The sequence below is a fragment of the Giraffa tippelskirchi genome, chromosome 1 (assembly GCF_054371585.1).
Source record: "Giraffa tippelskirchi isolate mGirTip1 chromosome 1, T2T-mGirTip1v1.2.pri, whole genome shotgun sequence".
Lineage (NCBI taxonomy): Eukaryota > Metazoa > Chordata > Mammalia > Artiodactyla > Giraffidae > Giraffa > Giraffa tippelskirchi.
The window spans coordinates 208,470,554-208,484,464 of record NC_137275.1 but is presented as its reverse complement, the minus strand read 5'-3'; the positions used below and the strand labels follow the sequence as shown (position 1 = coordinate 208,484,464).

The window sequence follows — 13,911 nt, the reverse complement described above, 5'->3', positions numbered from 1 at the left end:
TTTATAGCCATTTCAGATTGGCCTATCATTTACATCTCATCAGAAGTAAATTAATTTTCCATTTTTTTCTTAGCATTAGTTTTACTCATTTACTCTAACATGTTGTTACTCATTTATTGAGTATATGAGAGGGATTTTGTTGTCCTTTCTCTATCCAATGGGTATAATATGGGTTCTAATATGATTTGGGTTCTAATATGAGTTTCAAAACCTAATGTGGTTTTTGAAATGAGCTTCTAAATGTGGAAGCTCATTGATTTTAGACATATCTTCTTTACTGTTAAAGCATTTATGTTTAGTATCATTTCATCTGCAAACTGGCAGTTTTACTTCTTTTCTAATTTGGATCCCTTTTATTTCTTTTTCTCCTCTGATTGCTATGGCTAGGACTTCTAAAACTATGTTGAATAAAAGTGGCAAGAATGGACAGCCTTGTCTTATTCTTGATCTTAGAGGAAACACTTTCAGCTTTTCACCATTGAGTATGATATTAGCTGTGGGTTTGTCATATGTGGCCTTTTTATATACAGAGAATTCTACTATACATAGCAAGTCCTAAAGTTGCCACCAGAAAACTGCTAGAGCTCATCAGTGATTTTGGTAAAGTTGCAGGAAACAAAATTAATACACAGAAATCTGTTGCATTTCTATACACTAACAACAGAAGATTAGAAAGGAAAATTTAAAAAGCAATCCCATTTAATATTGCATCAACAAGCATAAAGTATTAAGGAATAAACCTACTTAGAAGACAAAAGATCTATACTCTAAAAACTATAAAATGCTGATGAAAGAGATCAAAGATGACACAAACAGATGAAAATATATCACTTTCTTGGATTGGAACCATCAATATTGTCAAAATGGCTATACTGCCCAAGGCAATCCACACATTCAACTCAGTTCTTATCAAATTACCAATGGCATTTTTCACACAACTAGAACAAAAAAGTAATTTTTATGGAAACACAAAAGACCTAAAAGAGCCAAAGCAATCATGAGAAAGAAAAATGGAGCTGCAGGAATCAGGCTCCCTGACTTCACACTATACTATAAGGTACAGTCATCAAAACAGTGGGGTACTGGCACAAAAACAGAAATATGGATCACTGGAGTAGGATAGAAAGCTCAGAAATAAATTCACGCATCTATGGTCAATTAATCTATGACAAAGGAGGCAAGAGTAGACAATGAAGAAAAGATAGCTTCTTCAATAAGCAGTGCTGGGAAAACTGCACAGCTACATGTAAAATAAAATAAAATTAGAATATTCTCTAACACAATACACAAAAATAAACTCAAAATGGATTAAAGCCATAAATGTAAGACCAGATACTATAAAACTCTTAGAGGAAAACATAGGAAGGACGCTCTTTGACATAAATCACATCAATATGTTTTTGGATCCACCTCCTAGAGTAATGAAAAGAAAAAGAAAAACAAAACAAAACAACAACAACAAAAACAAAAGGCACCTAATTATTTCTATAGAATGGGAAGAAATATTTGCATACAATGCAACCAACAAGGGATTAATCTCCAAAATTTACAGACAGCTCGTGCAGCTCAATATCAAACAAACAAACAAAAAAACCGACAGTCAAAAACTGGGGATAAGATCTAAATAGATATTTCTCCACAGAAGACATACAGATGGCCAACAGGCACATGAAAAGATGCTCAACATCACTAATTATTAAAGAAATTCAATCAAAACTACAGTGAGGTATCACATCACACCAGTCAGAATGGCCATCATTAAAAAGTCTACAAATAATAAATGCTGGAGAGATTGTAGAGAAAAGGGAAACCTCTCACACTGTTGGTAGGAATCTAGATTGATGCAGCTACTTTAGAAAAAGTAGGGAGGTTCCTTATAAAACTAAAAATAGAACTACCATATGATCCTGCAATCTCACTCCTGGGCATAAATTCTTATAAAATTATAACTGCACCTTAATGTTCATAGCAGCACTATTTACAATAGCCAAGACATGGAAGCAACCTAAATGTCTATTGACAGATGAATGGATAGAGAAGATGTATATAAATATATATACATAAATACACACATACACATATATATACACATATACACACACACACACACAATGTAATATTACTCAGCCACTAAAAAGAAGGAAATAGTGCCATTTACAGCATCATAGATGGATCTAGAGATACTAAGTGAAACAACTCAGAGACAGACAAATACCATATGATATCACTTATGTGTAGAATCTAAAAAAAATGATACAAATGAACTTATTTATAAAACAGAAAAGACTCACAGTAATAGAAAACAAGCTTATGGTTACCAAAGGGGAAAGGTATGAGAGAGGGATAAGTTAGGAGCTGGGATAAATTAGTAGTGCATTAAACATACATATTACTATGTATAAAACAGATAAACAACAAAGGCCTACTGTACAGCACAGGAAACTATACTATACTCAATGTTTTGTAATAACCTATGTGGGAAAAGAATCTGAAAAAGAATATATGCATATATAACTGAGTTACTTTGCTGTACACATAAAACACAACATTGCAAACCACCTATACTACAATTTAAAAAAATAAGCATTTAATACCATAATTTTTCCATTAAATGCCACTTTGAGTTCTATAAATTTTGATAAGATGGTTTTTCATTTTTATTTCATTAAAATTCTAATTTCCTTATGACACTTCTTCTTTTACTTGTGGGTTATTTTTAAGCATTCTATTTAAATTCTAAATATATGACAATTTTACAGATATTTTTCTTGTATTGGTTTTTAACTTAATAATATTGTCAGAAAACATACTTGGCATGGTTTAATTTTAAAAACTTGTAAAGGGTTGTTTTCTGACCTAATTATGTTCAAACTTGGTAGATATTTCATGTGTACACTTGAGAAGAATGCACATTTGGCTTTTATTCAGTGGAGATTTCTGTAAGTGTCAATAAGGTCAAATTAGTTGATTGTTTTTCAGATCTATATTCTCACAGATTTATCGGTTACTGAGAGGAGTTGTCAATATCTCCAAACATAACTGTGGAATTTGTTTACTTCTTTCAGTGTTATTTTGTTTTATGCATTTTGAAGATGCGTTGTTAAGTGAATTCACATTTAAGATATTAATGTCTTCCTTTTAAATGATTTCGTAACTTTATGTACTTATTTTTCTTTTTTGCTGGTAATTTTCCTTGTTCTGAAGTCTACTTTGATACTAAAGTCTTTGATATTGATATCTATCTTCATATTTTAGCTTCCTCTTAATTAATGTTTGCTTGAGATATAATTCTTTCACTATTTTACATTTAAACTATCCATGTTTTTCTATAGGTCTTTTGCATATGGTGTAAGTCAGCCTAATCAGAAGTTGAACTAGCTTTGCTTTTATGTTTTTCCTGTGGATACCTTCAAGGTAACACTGACTTCAGTTTATCAGTGTCCTTGACCAGCATTTGACCTTGAGCAATTTGTTAAACATTTTAGCTAAAATATTTTTATCTGCTTGAATGGCACTTGATATACAGCTTGTATGGTTTGCTACAGGAAAGCCAGTGCTTTCTGTCTCTTTGGATGAACTGGTTTCTTCTAGATTTCAGCCCACTTGGATGGATGTTTTGAGACCCCAGCTATCTGATGAGTTCAAGGATAGTTATGATTCTGTAGTTTATCTGACTACTTTTTCATGTCGTTAAGATGGGGACAACACTATTTCTAATTATCTACATTATCAAGAGAAAGTGAAACTACTCTATTGATTTGGGGTTTTTGACATTGCCTTCTGAAGCCACTAGACAATAACTAGGATTGGAATTATTGGTTTTCAGTTCAGGAGTCAATGTGCTGTTGGCAGGTAGGCTCAGTTACAGAGTTAAGACCTGCCCTGTTTTTTCCCAGTTTTGTACAAGCCCATTTTTGAGAAATTTTCCTCTTCCCTAAGCCTGTAATAATCTGACAGTTTGTAGTTTCCATTAGAAATGCGACATCTTTTATCCTTATAATTCCACAGGGTTAGAGTTTCTGACCTCTTCGGCCTGTTTCTGGACCTGGAGACTGGCATGTCTTTGGCACCAACATTGGCTTTGTTTCTATTCAACACCACTGGGGAAGTTCAGCATTCTAAGTGAAGAAATTCATCTTGGTTTTGGAAGATCTGAATTCAAGGTCTGTCTCTATCTCAGTGGTGAGATATAGAAAACACACTCCTCACTTAATTTGAAATAATAACTATGTATTCTAGTTGGGTGTATTTGGGTTAGTCTTAAAAGTTAAGGATGATACATTTGACATACAATGTTGTACAGTATCAATGAATCAATAAAAATTATTTTCAAAATAAACTACAGATAATTTAATAAGTAGTATTTAAAAATAGTTTCCTTTTTTTTACAAAAATTTTTTTTTAGTTTTTTTTAAAAATTAGTTTATTTTCTATTTTTTAACTTTACAATATTTAACTTTACAAAAATTTTTTATCTGCCCTCATTTTTAGGTTCTCAGAGTCTTAAAATTCATTTGGAATAATATTAATATCTCCATTTTAACTATGAGGCTATAGTAGCAGAATAATAAGTGGAGACTTCTAAAAGAGAGACCTGAGATACAGATACAAATCTTTCTAATTCTACCCCTATGCACTTCTACTATACAATGATGTCTCCTCTATAGCTATATTGCTATATCGAATGTAGCCTCAGTTATGATGGCCCCATGGGAAAACAGGAACCCTCCCTTCAATCATTACAAAATAATTCACTGTTTATACCACACGCATAAAAGAAATGTTCTGTCAGAATATTTAAAGTTTGCTGAATTGACATTGGGATGATAGAAGTACATGATATGAATGCTTTTAAAAAAAAAAAAATGATGGTGAAAAAAGGAAAGTGTAAGTGTAGGCTGTCTATAGCAGCATGATAGAACCCAAGAGTGCTGGTAAAAATCAATTATCCCACAAGGGTTATTGAAGCTGAGCATACAGTGTTTAAGTTGGTAATAAAAGTCTGCTACTTTGGTACCTGAGTTTGTCTGGATAATGCAGACCTCTAAGGATTTACAGTTATCCATGGGGGCATGCTAAGTTGCTTCAGTTGTGTTCGACCCTTTGTGATCCCATGAGCAGTAGCCCACCAGGCTCCTCTGTCTATGGGGTCCTCTGGGCAAGAATACTGGAGTGGGTTGCCATGCCCTCCTCCAGGGGATCTTCCCAACCCAGGGATTGAACCCACGTCTCTTATGTTTCCTGCATTGGCAGGTGGGTTCGTTACCACTAGCACCACTGTAGTACCAAATCCTATACTCTGTCACAAGAAATGGGCATAGAAGTTCTCATTATTGTATCTATAGGCAATATGGCTTGAGAGGCATTGGCAAATGGGCTTGTTTTCCATAGCTTTAATTCCACTTCCCAGCTTCTTAGAAAGTATAAATCTCTTCAGAGCGTCTCTGCCCCCACTGTGTTTCTGCCAAGTCTTTCTCACTAGATTTCCTATTATCTTATCACTTCTCACATTTACTCAGAAGGCCTAAAACAACTCATAAACAATGGGTCAAGCCTGGGTGAGCAAAAGGAGATTCATTTTTTTAAAAACTGCATTTTATAAGCATCTTATCTTTTAAGAGAAACTACTGTAGTTTTCAGAAATACATATTTTAATTTTACTTTTTGGTGTGCTTCATCTTTCTAAATAATTCATTATATTTTATGAAATTCTTTAATGACCTTTGTAGGCTATAGAAAAAAAAATAAGAGAAGAGCATACTAGTATTGAAATGCTAAGAGTGTGAGGAATTAAAAAATAATCTTGTATTTAGAGTTTCAAAGTCCTTTCACACTTTATCTTATTTTAACATATGTGAGGATTGGTGAAGTTCATTTAAGCAACCTGTTTTTCAAACAACTAATTATAGTAGAAGTGAGATTAAATCACTTCTCCAGACTTTTAGCCTTATGTTCTACTAGGGCCAGGTATTTTTTATGTCTAATTCCTTGACCTAACTGAACTCTGTATCACCAGAGAAATTTATTTTTTTCAACTTTAAATGTAAAGCTAGAATTACACAGAAGCTAATCAGGCCAAAGAGACCGAGAAAACTTATTCAGTGATGTGACTAAAAAGATTCATATATCTAGAAAATTTTAGTTTTAAATAAACCATTTCTGCTCCCCACCAGCCATTCACACAAAATCACATACGATTTGTTCCTATGTGTTTAAAGCTAGACAGTCCATAAAGGCAACTGCATGTCTCAGGTTTGTCCTGTTCAAAAAGGGATATTATTTACAATTTTTAGAAGGTACTCATAAGATATTCAGATGTAGCAATTTAGGTGTTTGATTTATCTGAAAGGCAACAAAAGGTAGTTAAATTGGCTTTTTCTTGGGTATATTTTACTTCCTATCATTCCACTCAGGCTAGATATAAGGGAGCTATGTATTCTCAGAACTTGGGTCAGACTCTTCTGCCACCTTGCATATAGATTATGTGCCCACAGGCACATAATCCCACATGTGAAGCCAGCTGTAACACATTATGACAATAGGAAAAGTTGTATGCGCAACTTCACTTTACTAGCAGGAAGCATTTATTATTTGTGCATAATATTTTTATGAAGTTGGATCAGGAACATGATGAGAATAACTTATTACATTTTTATTAATGACCTCACACTTTTGAATACCTGAAAGCAAGTTCAAGCTGTCTGACCTAAAGCAGCAGCACGGTATAGCAGTTAAGGTAACTGCTCTTAGTAAGGCATCAAAACCTTAGAGACATCTTTGATGTCAGCTTATTCACTGAGATAGAGATGATATTGTTAATGGCATTTTTTATAACTCAGGTTATGTTATTGAGGTCCACAGTATATATTACAAAAATAATTTGCTAAATGTCTTTAATCATTTTTACATACTTCCACTTTGGGAGAAATACTGTGCTTACATAATTTCTCCTGGTTTAGATGAGGATCTTACCACTCAATTTCATAAGTGATTCTTGATTTTTCAAGTTAGTTTTTAACTGGCTGGGAAACTTTCAATTTCCTTACTTAAGAAAGCCTTGGGGACTTCAGTTTCCTAAACAAGAACAAATTGCTCCATTTTGTTAATGCGGGTTTTTTTTTTTTTTTTTTTTTACTTTAAATCTCTGTTATCCATAAAATTTCATTCATAAATTTTTGCATAAAACTGTGGTTATTCTTGTATCTCACGCCTAACCCTCATATTTGTACTCTAAATCATTGTTTAGGTAAGCTGAGACATGAATTCTATAATAATCACAATGAAGCAGGTTGTGAAAAAATATTAATATATAGAGATACTTATTTGAAATTTCTGTTAGTAACTGGAAATTAAAAATAATTTGGACAGCACTTGGGTTAGAAAAGGAAAGTTTAAGAGCTATTAATGTTTCATTCATCTGCTCAGAAAAATCCTACATTAATATCAGATACATGGATTATTAGAAGATAAAAATCTTGTTTGATATTAAATATTTCTTATATTTAATATTTACTCAAAATGATAAACATTGTAATTTAATTTTTTTTAACCAAAAGTAGTCAAATAGATTATATGGAATTGGTATGATCAAGTGAGACAAGGCTCTTCAAACATTTGCCAACTTATATGATGGGGAGAAAATTCCTCTCATACAAGTTAGGTATAGTGTCAATAACCCCAAATTAAAATGCAATATTTTATTTAGGTAATCAAATTTTAGAGTATTTTTTAATGCTTAGGTGATACAACCCTCAAACCAGCCATTTAAGGTAGATAAAGGTCATAAGAATATGAATGCAATAGTATTATTCCTTTCCCAAAAGAAAGCTAAGATTACCCTCTGAAAATGAAATATGGGAGATCGTCCTACTGCAGAAATGACACAGTCCATGAGGTTGCCTCTAACAACATTATCAAAAACGTTAGAAAATACTAAAAATGTAATCGAGTATGTCCTGTCTATACACCCTAGGATGTATGATTGCTGAACCATTTAAACTAAGCAAGGCTCTATGATGACAAGGTGAGGGTCTGCAAGAAATTTGTATATGTAGAGTCCAATAAGCAGAAAATCACAGTATAGTTTCAATATTCTGCCAAGAAGAGGTTTCCCTAACGAATTAGCACAAATATTTATTTCTATGTCTTTTTTTGAGAAAGATTAGATACACCAGGCTAATGTTACTTGATGTCACAGGCAATTAAAGTCCTTCAACTTACATCTCTTCCTCTGTTTCTAGGATAACAAGATGGCATCCTATCCTGACAATAAATTTGCTTAACCTGAATGTTTCCAGTGGGAAAGAAAAACACTCATCAATGTAGATCATTTAGATTCAGCTCAGAAATGTTAAAATTATGAGACACTTTGGTAAAATGCTGATGTAAACTCATTTTGGTTACATAGAAATGAAAAATCTGTAGAAAAGATCTAACCCTCCCACTCCAGGGTCCTATTGAAATGAGTATTCACTATTCACTACAAAATATTAAAAGGATAACAAGCATCACTAGAAACTGGGAAAGGTGCCATGAACATGTTACAAACTTCATGTATTTATTCTACTCTGATTCATTAGGTGCTGACTAGATGCCTGGTATATTTCTAACTGGATGTGATACATTAGTGAATAAAAGACCCAAAGATCCCTACACCTTTATGGAGTTTACATTTTAGTTGGAGGATTTAGAAACTAATGGAAAACATAAATATAAGTAAATAATATAGTATATTAGAAAGCAATTAAGTCCTTTGGAGAAAGGAAAACTCAAGCAGGGTCAGGGATGTTGTGAACATTGGAAATGAAAAGGCAATTTGTGGTGTTAAATAAGGAGGCCAGAGTAGATTTCATTGAGAAGGTAAAATGGAGGAAAGATTTAAAAGAGAAGAGGGAGTTAGACAAATAGGTAACTGGGGGAAGTGTATACCTGCCAGAGGGAACAGCTAGCAGAAGGCCCTAGGTGAATGTAATTTGAAGGTTTTCTCATGTCTTACTACCATGGCTCATATTAGGGGTAAACAAGGGGACTGACTGACTGCCCCTGCCCACCCTGAAGCAATACAAATACTTGGAGAAGAATCTAGAGGAAGCTAGCTAACTATATAACTATAGGGCCATGGAATAGACAACAGCAGTAACATCAGAAGAACAGTTCATATCTTTAGTTCCAGAAAAACCTCTTTGCATAGATTTACTCAAAGAAGGAAGAGAACAGAACATTTCTTACTTCTATTCAATAATAATTCAATAATAATTGATTAGTTCTTAGATCAGTAAAGTTACACATTTCTGAAAAAAAGAAAACTTTAAAATTAATAAACAGATTGAAATGACTTCTGTGACAAATATGGTGAGTTGAGCCTATGGTTTCCACTTGCCCCACTTGCCAAAATGTGGATAAATGATCAAAGGAATAAGAGGGCATTTATGTCGGCCTGGAAACCAGGGAAGGGTTTATGAGGAAACTGGAAAACTTAGACCAAGCCAGACACTAGTTTGAAGGAAGAGTTGGTAACTCGTATGAGCCACCAGATAGAAAACCGATGAGGCAGATAAGTGAAAATAGTGTATTCCAGCTGCAATCCTGAGTTCAGAGCAGCAGTAGTTGAGGGCAAAGGCTGATTGAGAGGCAGCTGGTAGGCAGCACATAACTTGAACATCTCAATGCAGTCTCAACTTATATCTGACACATACATATATAAAAGGTTATTAACCACTATCTGTGAAAATACACCTAGAATATATTGGGAGTTGTTAATAATTTTTAAAACACAGCAATAGAGGACTTAGATACTACAGTAAGATTCTTTTCCCTCTTTTTAACTATGAATTTCTGGTAAACAAAAATAGATTAATCACAATCCTTGGTTTATTATATACTGACCTAATTTGCTTGTGCAAAGGATTTTTTCCTCATTTGATCTTTTTCAAACATGCCACCCAAGCCAAAAAATACATAATATAAAATTACTGTTATCTATTTGTATAATAGAGCTTACTTCCTTTATTTGTGTCCTGGCCTCTCTCCTAGAGGGGATAACTATATTAAATTTTATGTTTGCCATTTTTTTTACGAGATCTCTCTCACACACATGCGTGCACACACACACTTATATATATGGCTAATCAATGTTTAGTTTTGCTTGATTTTTAATTTCATAACAGGAACTCATGTGAATGTAGTCTTCTGGATCTTGGTTTTTGACATATATTATATTGATATTACAAAGATTCATCCATGGGTTTGCATTGAGCACAGATGTGCAGCTTCTTTGGAAGTTCTGCAGTTGCCGTAGCACAGCAATTTTCTGACATAAGTGAAGCAATCACTGGCTGATCTTTTGTTGCCTCTCTAGAACATTTGTATCAGCTTCAACTGTTGATGGTTTAGCCATGAAGTCATACTTCTAATCAGCCCAAATAGTAAGGCTCCTTCTTCGGTGAACACTGTAAGGTGAGTGCAGAGAAGAGAGCAAGCCAGGCAGTCAGGCAAGAAAAGGGAAATTTATCAGAGGGAAAAGAGAAGGTGACCAGCCCTTAAGGAGAACCAGCATCCTCCCTTTCTGATGGGGGTCTTTCTTATACCCCACCAATGAAAAATTCTCTGAAGGAATGGTTATTTTTAGCCTAGACTTTTTGATTTAGGATAAGGGCCAAAGGTCAGTCTTCTGTAACTGCTTCCTGTGGGACAGGGGCGTCATGGGGGTAAGATAAGAAAAGGATAGAATGTGGGTCAAAGGGATCTGTGTGGGGTCGAAGTTTTTGATAATCTGAGTGAGTTAGAAGTAGCTCATGGATAGTTCGGTTGGTGAAGGCTTGTAAGCAGTCCTGAAGAAATTTTGAAAAAAGATGCATTAAACATGGGCCGAAAGTCAGAATAAGGATAAGCAGAAGGAAAGGGCCTAGAAAAGGTAGGACCCAGGGCATCCAATTCCAATTGCTTAACCAGTTTTCTCATGAATTACTGAGGTGTTGACACATTCTCGAGGCCCTGTTTGTCAGATTTCTTGCTGCTTGCATTACAATGCTTGATTTATTGGCTTAGAAGCAGCAGGCTTCCTCTAAAAATAGGCATAGGCCTCCTTTTTCTGCTGTGAGGAGGTCTAATCCTCTTCTGTTTTGGAAGACCAAGAATGTCAGGGAATCTAGCTGTTTTGGGATAGTGATAAGGCTGTTAGTTATTTCTTCTAGGCTGTCAGTGAGGTCTTTAGAAAGGCTCTGATAGTAGTTTAAAGAGGTTGTGAGTCCTGTGGTCCCTGTCCCAATCCCAGCCACTATCCTTAAACTGATTAATAGAGGATCAAATTGAATTGCCCGCCTGGGTCAGTTATGAGTTAGTGGGATAGGAAGGGTCTGAGTGTTAAGAGCAATACAAATATCTGGGGCCAGATATACCAGGGTGCATGTTCCTGTCCAGTTAGTGGGAAAATATACATAGGCAGTGCTTCCACATAAGAATAATATTCCAGGAGTAAGAAGACAACAGCTGAAATCGATACAAATAGGAGTCTTTCTGGGAACTTGTTAGTGATCTCTGAAACTAACAGTGTACTCACCAGTGTACCCCTACAAGAGGAGTATTTACACCATATGCAGAAGGGAGTCTCCCTGAGAAAGTAAGAGAATGTCCTGCAGTTCCTGAGACATGGTAGACAGATAGGCCTGAAGGGAAGGAGAGATGTGAAGTGTGATTACAGAGGTGTGGTGGTATAGTTCCTAGCTGGGGGTAAGAATTGTTTATAGAGTTTTGTTTGGAAAAACAGAAAGGAGCCTGTTGTAGACAAATGTCAGAGGTGGTGGTCCTCCTATAGCTGGTCCTTTATGAGTAGAAGTGAGATCTGTAAGGAGGGAGGTCAGTATCTTGTCAGAATTGTGAATTTGATCAATTGAATATAAATAACATATGGGTGATAAAAAGAGAGATTCTACACTATATATATGATAAAGAGAAGTGTTTATGTGAGTTCATTTATCTGTGGAAATGAGGAGTGCCGATCTTTAGGGTGAGGAGGCAGATAAGCAAATCCAACAATCACAGGCCAGGGTCAGGTTTGAGGTACTGAGTAAAGGATGGGTCAGATTTATAGTTCTGAATAGGTAGGCAAGGTTTGGGACGGTGAGTTATAGGCAGGGTATTAATATGACATTTGGACTGTAAAAGAAGACAGATTAAGAGTAAAAACATGATGTGATGTCTCATGTCTAAGGGGAGAAAAAGATAAAAGTAAGAATCCAGGTGTAGAAATCAAATTGGGTTGGTGTGAACTCTATGAAATCTCCCTGGAGACAAAGATCTGTTATAAAGTCAAGGAGTAAAGGGAGATCAGTAACAGTGGTGTTTCCAGGAAACGGAAGGGCTTGTGTTACACGTGTAGGATCAACAAAAAAGCAAAAGAGTTCCAGAAAAACATCTATTTCTGCTTTGACTATGCCAAAGCCTTTGACTGTGTGGATCACAACAAACTGTGGAAAATTCTTCCAGAGATGGGAATACCAGATTACCTGACCTGCCTCTTGAGAAATCTGTATGCAGGTCAGGAAGCAACAGTTAGAACTGGACATGTAACAACAGACTGGTTCCAGATTGGGAAAAGAGTACAAGGCTGTACATTGTCATCCTGCTTATTTAACTTATATTCAGAGTACATCGTGAGAAAGGTTGGGCTGGATGAAGAACAAGCTGGAATCAAGATTGCCAGGAGAAATATCAACAACCTTAGATACACAGATGCTGCTGCTGCCGCTAAGTTGCTTCAGTCATGTCCGACTCTGTGCAACCCCATAGACGGCAGCCCACCAGGCTCCCCCATCCTGGGATTCTTCAGGCAAGAATACTGGAGTGGGTTGCCATTTCCTTGTCCAATGCATGAAAGTGAAAAGTGAAAGTGAAGTTGCTTAGTCGTCCAACTCTTAGCGACCCCATAGACTGAAGCCTACCAGGCTCCTCCATCCATGGGATTTTCCAGGCAAGAGTACTGGAGTGGGGTGCCATTGCCTTCTCCGGATACACAGATGACACCACCCTTATGGCAGAAAGAGAGGAGGAACTAAAGAGCCTCTTGATGAAAGTGAAAGAGGAGAGTGAAAAAGTTGGCTTAAAACTCAACATTCAGAAAACTAAAATCATGGCATCTGGTCCCATCACTTCATAGCAAATAGATGGGGAAACAGTGGAAACAGTGAGAAACTTTATTTTTTTGGGCTCCAAAATCACTGTAGATGGTGACTTCAGCCAAGAAATTAAAAGACACTTGCTCCTTGAAAGAAAATCTATGGCCAAACTAGACAGCATATTAAAAAGCAGAGACATTACTTTGCCAAGAAAAGTCCATCTAGTCAAAGCTATGGTTTTTCCAGTAGTCATGTATGGATGTGAGAGTTGGAAAGCTCACCTAAAAAAAGCTGAGCACTGAAGAATTGATGTTTTTGAACTGTGGTTTTGGATAAGACTCTTGAGAGTCCCTTGGGCTACAGGGAGATCCAACCAGTCCACCCTAAAGGAAATCAATCCTGAATATTCATTGGAATATTTCAGGCCTGGAGTGCTGCAGTCCATTGGGTCGCAAAGAGTTGGACATGACTGAGCAACTGAACTGAACTGAACTGTGTTACTATGTGAAGGAAAGAAGATAATGAATTCATCTAGGATGATCACAGTAAGAGGAGCTGCTGCTGCTACTAAATCGCGTCAGTCATGTCCAACTCTGTGAGACCCCATAGACTGCAGCCCACAAGGCTCCTCTGTCCCTAAGATTCTCCAGGCAAGAATACTGGAGTGGGTTGCCATTTCCTTCTCCAAATAAGAGGAGGGCCAGACCGAGAAAAACAAGAACTATGGAGAAATAGGTAAAACAGAGGGAAGTTTTTGAATGATAGTCCACTTAGGGGGAGATACAGAGTGAAGTCCTAT

At 35.8% G+C, this 13,911-nt stretch overlaps 1 protein-coding gene across 6 annotated transcripts in view; it reads right to left on the bottom strand.

Annotated features, from left to right (window-relative positions):
- LOC145519852 (uncharacterized) overlaps positions 1-13,911 on the bottom strand; it is a 669,571-nt gene that overhangs the window by 223,517 nt on the left and 432,143 nt on the right. For 2 of the 6 annotated variants that reach the window (XR_014063972.1, XR_014063969.1), the window contains exon 2: positions 11,558-11,663. The exons of the other annotated variants lie outside the window; for them this stretch is intronic. The gene's annotated coding sequence lies outside the window, so the exon portion shown is untranslated. The remainder of the gene's footprint in view (positions 1-11,557; positions 11,664-13,911) is intronic. 6 annotated transcript variants of the gene reach the window in all.